Genomic DNA, 8,295 nt, shown 5'->3' with positions numbered 1-8,295 from the left:
ATGTCTCGGGGAATATCTCAAGGAAAGAATCATTGCAAGTGGCTCTATCCAGCCTTACCTAAATGTTCTCCCCACCGTCTCATTTATTATCCCACGTATATGGGTATCCCACAAAGCCCAAGTCAGCCAGCCCGCTCTCTGCCGGACAGTCCCGGAAGTCCTCCATCTGATTGAAGTTTCTCTGGTTCCCGCCTATTTGATCCGTCTGGAAAAGAGCCTCATTAAAATCCCCCGCGCATAACCACGGAAGGTTGTCTTGCCTTATGAGGTATCTTATTGCATCCCATGATTTTTGGCGTAGCTCGGTCTTGGGCTCACCGTAGAAACCAGTGAATCTACAAGTTTTGCCCTCCCAAGATAACTCAGCATCAATGAAATATTGGCACCAAGGCCTCACCTTTACCTCAATATGCTCTCTCCAGCACGAGGCTAGTCCTCCGCTCCTCCCCACACAGTCCATCGCTACACCACTCTTGAACCCAAGGCTCCACTTCAATTTCTCCATCGCCCTAGATTTCTTTTTTGTTTCACAAAGGAACACCACCGCTGGGTTGTGCGACCTAATAAGGTCCCGAAGCTCGCCAACTGTCGAGGTCAACCCCAACCCTCGACAGTTCCAGGCTAACAGATTCATGGTGACCGGCGGCCCCGCATCGCGGGGTCCGCCCTATCATTGTTCTTAGAGATACAGTCAAACACACTCGACGTCTTGCGCCTCACCTCGCGAATGAACGCATCGTTTGATGTCTGTCTGTCAGGGTCATCTTTGGCCACCCAAATCTGCTTCGGTCCCCTCTTTCTACTCTCCTGCTCCCCCCTTGGGTTACTCCTGTAGTGGCGTCCATAATCATAATCAGGACGCGGCTTCCTCACATACGTACCCCTTCTCTTGTCTCTAGGATCCCGAGCCCCGGAGCCAGTGCCCCCATCTCCGTTCTCCCTGTAGTATGACTCCTGCTGATCATAACCGTGCCGCACATCATCCTTTCCCTTCCGCTGCCACTCTCGGTCATATTTAGCATTGCCTTGTTGCTGATCAAAGAGTTTATTCCGAATCTCTCTCTCCCTCCTTTGTTCTAAACCATGGCGCAAATCATTCTCCTGGGGTGGATCAGACTTTGCATTTCTCTTATGAGGGCTAGTTACCTCCGTTTCACCCGGGGCCCGGCCATGACCCTCGCCAGTGCGATTGTCCGCCGTTCCATTAAAATCACCATATAAGTTCCGCTTGACTGGGACCTTTGTCTTCTTATTGCCCGAGCGCCCCGCATCTGCACTTCCTTTGCCCTTGAAATCCATATTTCCACTACTACTGCTCCCTCCCGCTCCAAGTGAGCTTTCCTTTATATTACTATTTCTGCCAGCAGAAACCCTAAGCCATTCACCCCATTGGGGTGATGAGTCCACCTGAGGTCACATCTCGCCCCTACATGCACCAACCGTCCACACTCAAAACAGAAGTGTGGTATTTTTTCATAGTGAAAGTCGAACTAGGTCCGGGCCTTGTCGTCCCGTGAGGTCCTAAGATAGAATCCTCTGACAAGTGGTTAAAAAACTGAGATTTTCGCCCGAACCCTTAGTTCATTTCCTCTTGCACGACCCTCCTTATCCACGTCTACCTTTACCACCTCACCCAACCAGTTACCAGCGCCTTCCCAAAGACTTATGTCCTTCTGTCCGGTGGCAGATCGGTGACCCTAACCCATACGTCTATCTTGTCAAAAATCATCTCAGAGGGGCGTTTATCACCTTCATACTCCTTCATAATCAAAACATTGAAATCATACTGCCACAGCCCGTTATTCAAAGCATGGCGCCAATCCCCCTCACATCCAAACTGCACTTCAAACACGTTTGAGCCCAGCTCTCTAAACTTTGCTTCCTTGTGTAGTCCCCAAGACCTGTGCATAGTCTTCTCTAGAACACTTCTCACAAGCGGTCTCGAGGAACATACTTGGCCTACTGCCAGCCACTTGGGTGATTTGGCCACTGGTTCATCCTCCTCAAAAACAATGCCTTCCGCTTCCTTATCCAACAAAACCATTCCTCCCAATCTGGCCGAAAGACTCGACGTGGGATCCGGGGTCCTGCTCTCGATTGGAGATTCAGATGCATCCCTACTCACCGTGCCTCCCGATCTGCGCGCCACCGGTGTGGGTCTCTCCTTCCCCGCGCCCGCTCCGGCCGCGTGCGAGGCTCCCACCTTCGTCTGGTTCATCGATCCCCCTGCTCCCACCGGTTGAACAGGTGCCCTCTTTGGAGTAGCCGCCGCCATCGATGGAGCAGATGCCATCTTCCCCGGATTTTCCTCGTCTTTCCCGAAGCCTTCTCCGCCATCAGCTCTGCCCCCCTGGTGGACAAGCAAACTTCGCCGGTCGGTGTCCTGGATTGCGTCGTCGCCGTCCAGTCCACCACCGTATCTTCACCACCCCCGCACACGAAACCCTAACCCTAGCACAGGTTCGCAATCGCCAAGCAATCGCCTTCCTGTCGCCTTAGCGAATCGTTACGTGGTGGACCCTTCCTGTCGAAGTACTCTCTCTAGATTGTTGGGATAGAAGAGAGAGAGAAAAAGAGATCTGCACGTCAATCAGAGAGAGTTGGTTGTTTCCATGTTTGGACTTTGGATGAAAAAAGAGACCAGTTGACACATGAGGGAGAAAGACATTGAGGCGGAAACGAAAGAAAAGAGAGATCAACCACATACCAAATATTTGGAGATATCATACATACTAGTACAAATACCCGTACGTTGCACCGGACAAAATATTAAACATAACTTGCTCCATACGCCATTATGCAACACTTCTTAATTCAACTTTTGCAAACGTTAGAAATAAGGTTATTTCCTTTTGGACCATAAAATTTGGACGTATCCTAGCAATATTTGTCCTAACCCATTTCAGCTCCCCGATGAAAGAGTAGTTGTCTATTGAATGTCTATTGAATAGTCTTTCAATCAATTTTATTTTGTGTTATTCAGAAAAACATGAATATATATTTATTTTGAGAAGGTGTATTTTATTTTCAAGAATACTTTTTAAAATGGAATCATTTTTATGGTGACGAACATTTTTTTTGGAATATTATATTTTATTTGTAATTTATTTTGCACTATTTTTTGGACTTGACCCATTGAAAGACTTGACCGACACACACAAGCACTACATGCTATTCTAAGAAATTTTCTGTTTATATAGAAACTCAATCTGCACTTGTTATAGTAAAAGCGAAAGAGGAAACACATAAAACCAATGACAAACAACTATGTATAATATAACTATGGATCAAGACAGTACATGGCACAGTAGTGCTTGCAATTTCCACAATATTATCATTTCAGAACCCACAAACATCAAATTTTAAAGCACTCCATTAACTCTTATAATTGGCAACCCCAAAAATGTATATCCTTCCAAGCTCCAAAAAAAATTACATGTGGTGAAGAACTTCTTAAGTGATGTCTTAAGTACAAACCAAACTCCAGCTTTGCTTTCTAAAAAAAAACTTCGAGCTCTACATGTTCATTGTCTCCCTGCTCACCGCCTATTAACTGTTGGCTGCTAGAATTCTCTTTGACAAATCACCTCCACCGATTGGGCTCCCTACACAAGCATATTGGTAGGAAAACAATATTAGTTATGCGTTTAGATGTCAAAAATGGAATCAGAAATTTGAGTCATTTGACATTTCGAGATGAATTGTACTATTTGACATACCAATTTTACTTTGGATTTTCCTGATTATAATTCATGAAAGTACACATAATAAATCAAATAAATACCTTGTGGGAGATAATCATATGTCTCATCGACTTTGATCTCTTTATGTGAATCTGGTTCCTTGACATCATGTAATGAAAAAACATGAGATGATGTCGAGCTAGATGGGGATGGAGGTGATGCCAATGGATCACGATCTCTCTAATTATCTGATTCGGGCACAATCGATTCAAAACACTCAGAAACTGGAGTAGATGTGGACATAGTTGGTGACATAGGTGATGGCTCCAGAAATACCTAATTCGGAATATTTTGTTTTTTTGAAGATTAATGTTCAGACTAAACTTGGAATTTTTGAGGAGTACGAGTTTCACTATGCAATTCACTGCCGAGGCTAGCAAATGGATGCTAGCAGGAATTCTCTGTTTTCTTCTACCACATGCCAAGCCTCCTGACACGTATGACAAGTGTACCATTATTTTGAGAAAGATGCAAGGTATCACTCTAGCATCATGTCCAAGAATTACTGTAACCAAGTTCAAGCCACCATGTTCAGGTATATGTAGTCAGCAACATGAAATTTCTTGGTTCAATCCTTGGCTAGTAGCACCAATTTTTCAGAAAAAATAAACTGAAACAAGGGCGTGTATTGCTGATTAGCTGAAACATAATGCAAAATAAATCAAAAAACAGAGGAAGTAGTTGGTTTAATGCCTCCAGCAAAGTAAAAGTTAGAAGGCCACGTGTCATGATTCTTTAGACGGCTACTGAAACATATGAATTAAAAATAAGCCATTAAAGTTTTTGTTGTTTAAGCTATTATAAAGTAACATCTCAGCATTTAACTCCGTGTTAGCTATTTGATGCTAATGTGAGCATGATATGGCCGAAACTCTTTCTTTTCTGGAATTGTATGGCCAGAAGATGAGCAATGATCCATACACCACTATATGTGCTAGTGAACCAATGAGTGGATGTAGATACGCACATGCAGCCATGCATGTCCCAAACTGAAACGCAAGTCATTAGTCTTTTTTTACGCATCAATATAGGCATCTAGGTTTTGCATCAGGGTTGCTTGTAAGTTGCAGTGAATTTGAGAACTGAAGATTCAATGGGAAGCACATGAACATACAGAGAACTAAGGGGGGAAACAGAATCTGAAGAGCAATCGGAAGTAGCGCCAATTTTTCACAAATAGCAAACTGAAACAGGGTCTTGTATCACTGATTAACTTTCAAGGGGAGACATACCTCTGGTGTAGCCACCTCAGACGATGGACGGCTCGACGGATGTTCTTCTTTCGCCGGTGGACCTGACATTGGACGGCTCGTCGGATGATTTTCCTCCGCCGGCGACATTCGACGTTACTCTGAAAGTTGCAATGCGACATGATTTGATGGAGATTCTGGTCGAGGGACGCATCATGATGGTCGAGGATCCTTCCCCTCCATATTTCCACATCTGAGAAACATTTTGATAATAGTTGTGGCCACGGTAATCTTTTTATTCCACCTTTGGGTCTCTTTGATTCAAAATCTTTTCATGGAAAATTCAGAGGGTTGAGTTCATATGCTTGTTTTTCTATGGGCCGCACCTATTTGTATGAGTGAATTAATCCTATAGGAAGAGTTGTACAAATTCTTTTGCACTACATTTCTTTGGAATTTTTTTATTTGACACTAACCTCTTGGAACGACCCTTCATTTTCTTTTAGAGCATCTAACTAAAATAGCTCGCTTGCAGATTTAATGAACAATCAAATGAGAAAATGCCACATCTGAACCAAAGGATCACATACTGTAAGGGGGTCATGTGATGGCATTGAATGGAACTAAATTTTGCCGTGCATACAGAGCAGATGTTTGTTCGTGCATTCGGGAAAGCAAGTCCGGTCATGGGGCAATGAAGATGGATGATGCTAAGAGGAAAATAGATCAACGGGGACAAAAATTAATGGCAAAGCATTCTCAGTAGAAAAGTGTCAGAAAAAACAAAGAATTGAACCAGAACAAAAGTTAACTATGCATGTAGTGTCTTCCCAAGCATTCACATGCATAGCTGAAAATGCAGTGTGAGTAAAAACTTGCCAAATGCGAATGATCCATAAAAAATATGTATTGGTTGAACTATATGATAAAACACACATCTTAAAATATATATTTTTCTCGACATGCATACATATTGTCCTGAATGTAGATGCTCCTAAAGAAATCCTGACATGAACATCCATGTCGATGGTCCTAAAGAAATCTTTGCAGCAGCAGAACTTGTCATGCAAAATTCAGACAGGGACAACTTCTCGCCTACACACATGCACATTGTCTGTTTGGGTGATTCATTACCTCATAGTGAAGGAGCGAAGAGGCTTTTGATCTCATCAGAGAGAGGATGGTGGACGAGCTTCAGTAGCAGACGGCCGTTCAGACATCGCTACGATCTCCCGTTGCTAACTTTCATTGCTTTCCTGACCCCATGATTCTGAATATGCATGCCATAGCAGAAAGTAATATGTTCAGTACAGGTGAACTAAATCAACACATCTATATTTTTGAGGTATAACGCAACTCTATGTTTAGTTAAGGTTGCTGCTCCTTTCCTATGATATTTAATTTATTTCTGAGATATAAGCATATGGCTTACTAAGTCCGAAGACTGTTGCCACCTCTTGGGCAGGAACCACAACACAACATAGAGCAAAATAATTCTACTGTGTTTTTCAGATCGTAAGCTTCAAGAGTAGCTTCAGAACCAAATTCATTTTCAATGAAACGCTCCAGCAAGAGAAATTCACTTGTTCAGAAACAAAAGAATGAGCAAAAGTTAGAACACAGACACGCATACCTGTAGGCGCTTCAGCCGTGTACAGGAGAGCTCATAATTCTTTGCTCCAAGGAAGGAAAGCAGTGGTGACCGTGCCCAAGGCAGAGGATATCAGGATGTGGTCGTGATGCCCCTGGCCAAACTACTGTCAACCTCAGGTGACGTAGATTGGTCCTTGATATAGATGAATGAGATGTTCATAGAGGTCCTAGCTGGCGGCGAGCGAGAGGCTGAAGGTGCGGCCTCCATGGCCGCTGCCCATGGCGTGCACAAGGTTGAGGTCGGTCATGGCGGCGGTCGGCCATCAATCTGGCAGCTTGGCAGAAGGCGACCATGAGCTCTCGGTAGGTGCTGGTGGGCAGTGCAGGCGTGGCGGCACAAAAATAGGAGCTTCAGGAGGAGGCGCAACGCTCGCCCCATGGACGGCCGGCGATGGACCCAAGCTGGGCAAAAGGAGAGGGCAATGGATCGGGGCGAGCTTGGGTGGTCGCTGCTGACCATAGGGCGGAGAGAGAACGAGGGGAACAGAGTGGAAAGAGGAGGAAGGCGGGCTGAGGGGTAGCGCCGGCGTGGCCCTCATCGGCGGCGGCCGGTCTCGGGCGGGAGACGCGGAGTCGGGTGGTTGGGATGGGGCGTCTCTCGCGTGTGGCGGCGCAGAGGCAAAGTTGGGGAGGAATACCCTAGCGAATCATTTTTTTACTTTGGCGGATGGACTGTGGGTTTAATTCCTAAAAAGCACAAGGACCTTTGTGTAAAAAGGCCATAACGGTGAACCCCCCGCGTGCTTTATTATTATTAAGGAAAGACCAGTAGTAGTGCTCGTTTGGCTTGTTGCTACGCCGCTTATATTTTTTCGTTGCAACTTGAGTACTTGGTTGCCAGCGCACGTGAATTCCTTTGTGTGTTAGGCTCACGTCTCTAGTATGTTCTGGCGTAGGACCAGCACTCGATTATTTTGAATGAGTTTTCAGCTTGCATTAATTAACGTGATTGTAGCAATTTTTTTCCACATACATAAAGCCAACGCAGCTCCGCATATTTCTACACCGTGTATACATACGTTCACCTGGCAATCGCTTTATCCAACTTTTCGAGTTATTTGACACCATCGGTTGCTGATCACCATCTGTTGTATGGTAAGAACTTGCAAGACTTTGATTTTTGCTCTACTGTGAGCGTTTTACCATGACATGCCAGTAGTTCATAGAAACGTTATTCTTGGATTTTGTTTCTTGTTTCTACTAATCATGGCAGGTTCGAGAGTCAGTTGGGCTTCATCAATCATGGGAGACGTGCCATCACCTCAAAGAATACAACCACCATCACAAGAGGTACAAAGAAATCAAAATGCGCACAAACAGTTTCTTGTTTCCATGCCACCTTTTAATGGTTGTTTTTAAGCCTGATTTGTATATTAAATGGGACTTCCAAATAAATGATATATTTGCTTCCCACATTTTTTCTGAACATAAAAAATTTAAGGTCGCGGTTGGTACTTTCACTGGTTTTGCTACTGTTTGGTTGAGTGAACATTGTCAGTTATACCTTGATTATGTAACTACTACTTGGGATGATTTAAAACTTGTTATGAGATATAAATTTGTCAATATTTATTATACTCATGGCATGATTAAAAAAACTACAATATTTAAAACAAGGTAGTGACACTGTAACAAAATATTATGATAATTTGCGAACTACCTTGTTGCACTCCTTTTTAGAATAAAGTGAAGATGATTTTATGGATAGA

The 8,295-nt window shown here is 44.0% G+C and overlaps 1 long non-coding RNA gene and 1 pseudogene across 4 annotated transcripts; both read right to left on the bottom strand.

Moving 5' to 3' along the window:
• Window positions 1-630: 630 nt before the first annotated feature.
• On the bottom strand, window positions 631-1,765 carry LOC147990692 (uncharacterized; annotated as a pseudogene).
• Window positions 1,766-3,308: 1,543 nt separating this feature from the next.
• On the bottom strand, window positions 3,309-7,230 carry LOC125554723 (uncharacterized). Of its 4 annotated transcripts, none has more exons than XR_007304434.2 (3): window positions 6,567-7,225; window positions 3,785-6,203; window positions 3,309-3,605 (listed from the first exon to the last, which is right to left on the bottom strand). It is a non-coding gene; the product is annotated as an uncharacterized LOC125554723 (long non-coding RNA). The 4 variants fall into 4 exon arrangements; XR_007304433.2 differs by having other exon boundaries at window positions 4,976-6,203; XR_007304432.2 differs by having other exon boundaries at window positions 3,309-5,094; window positions 6,068-6,203; window positions 6,567-7,223.
• Between the last annotated feature and the right edge of the window lie 1,065 nt (window positions 7,231-8,295).

Source organism: Triticum urartu, chromosome 1A (assembly GCF_056163025.1).
Source record: "Triticum urartu cultivar PI428250 chromosome 1A, HENAU_Tu73, whole genome shotgun sequence".
NCBI lineage: Eukaryota > Viridiplantae > Streptophyta > Magnoliopsida > Poales > Poaceae > Triticum > Triticum urartu.
This window is presented reverse-complemented; position numbering and strand designations above follow the sequence as displayed.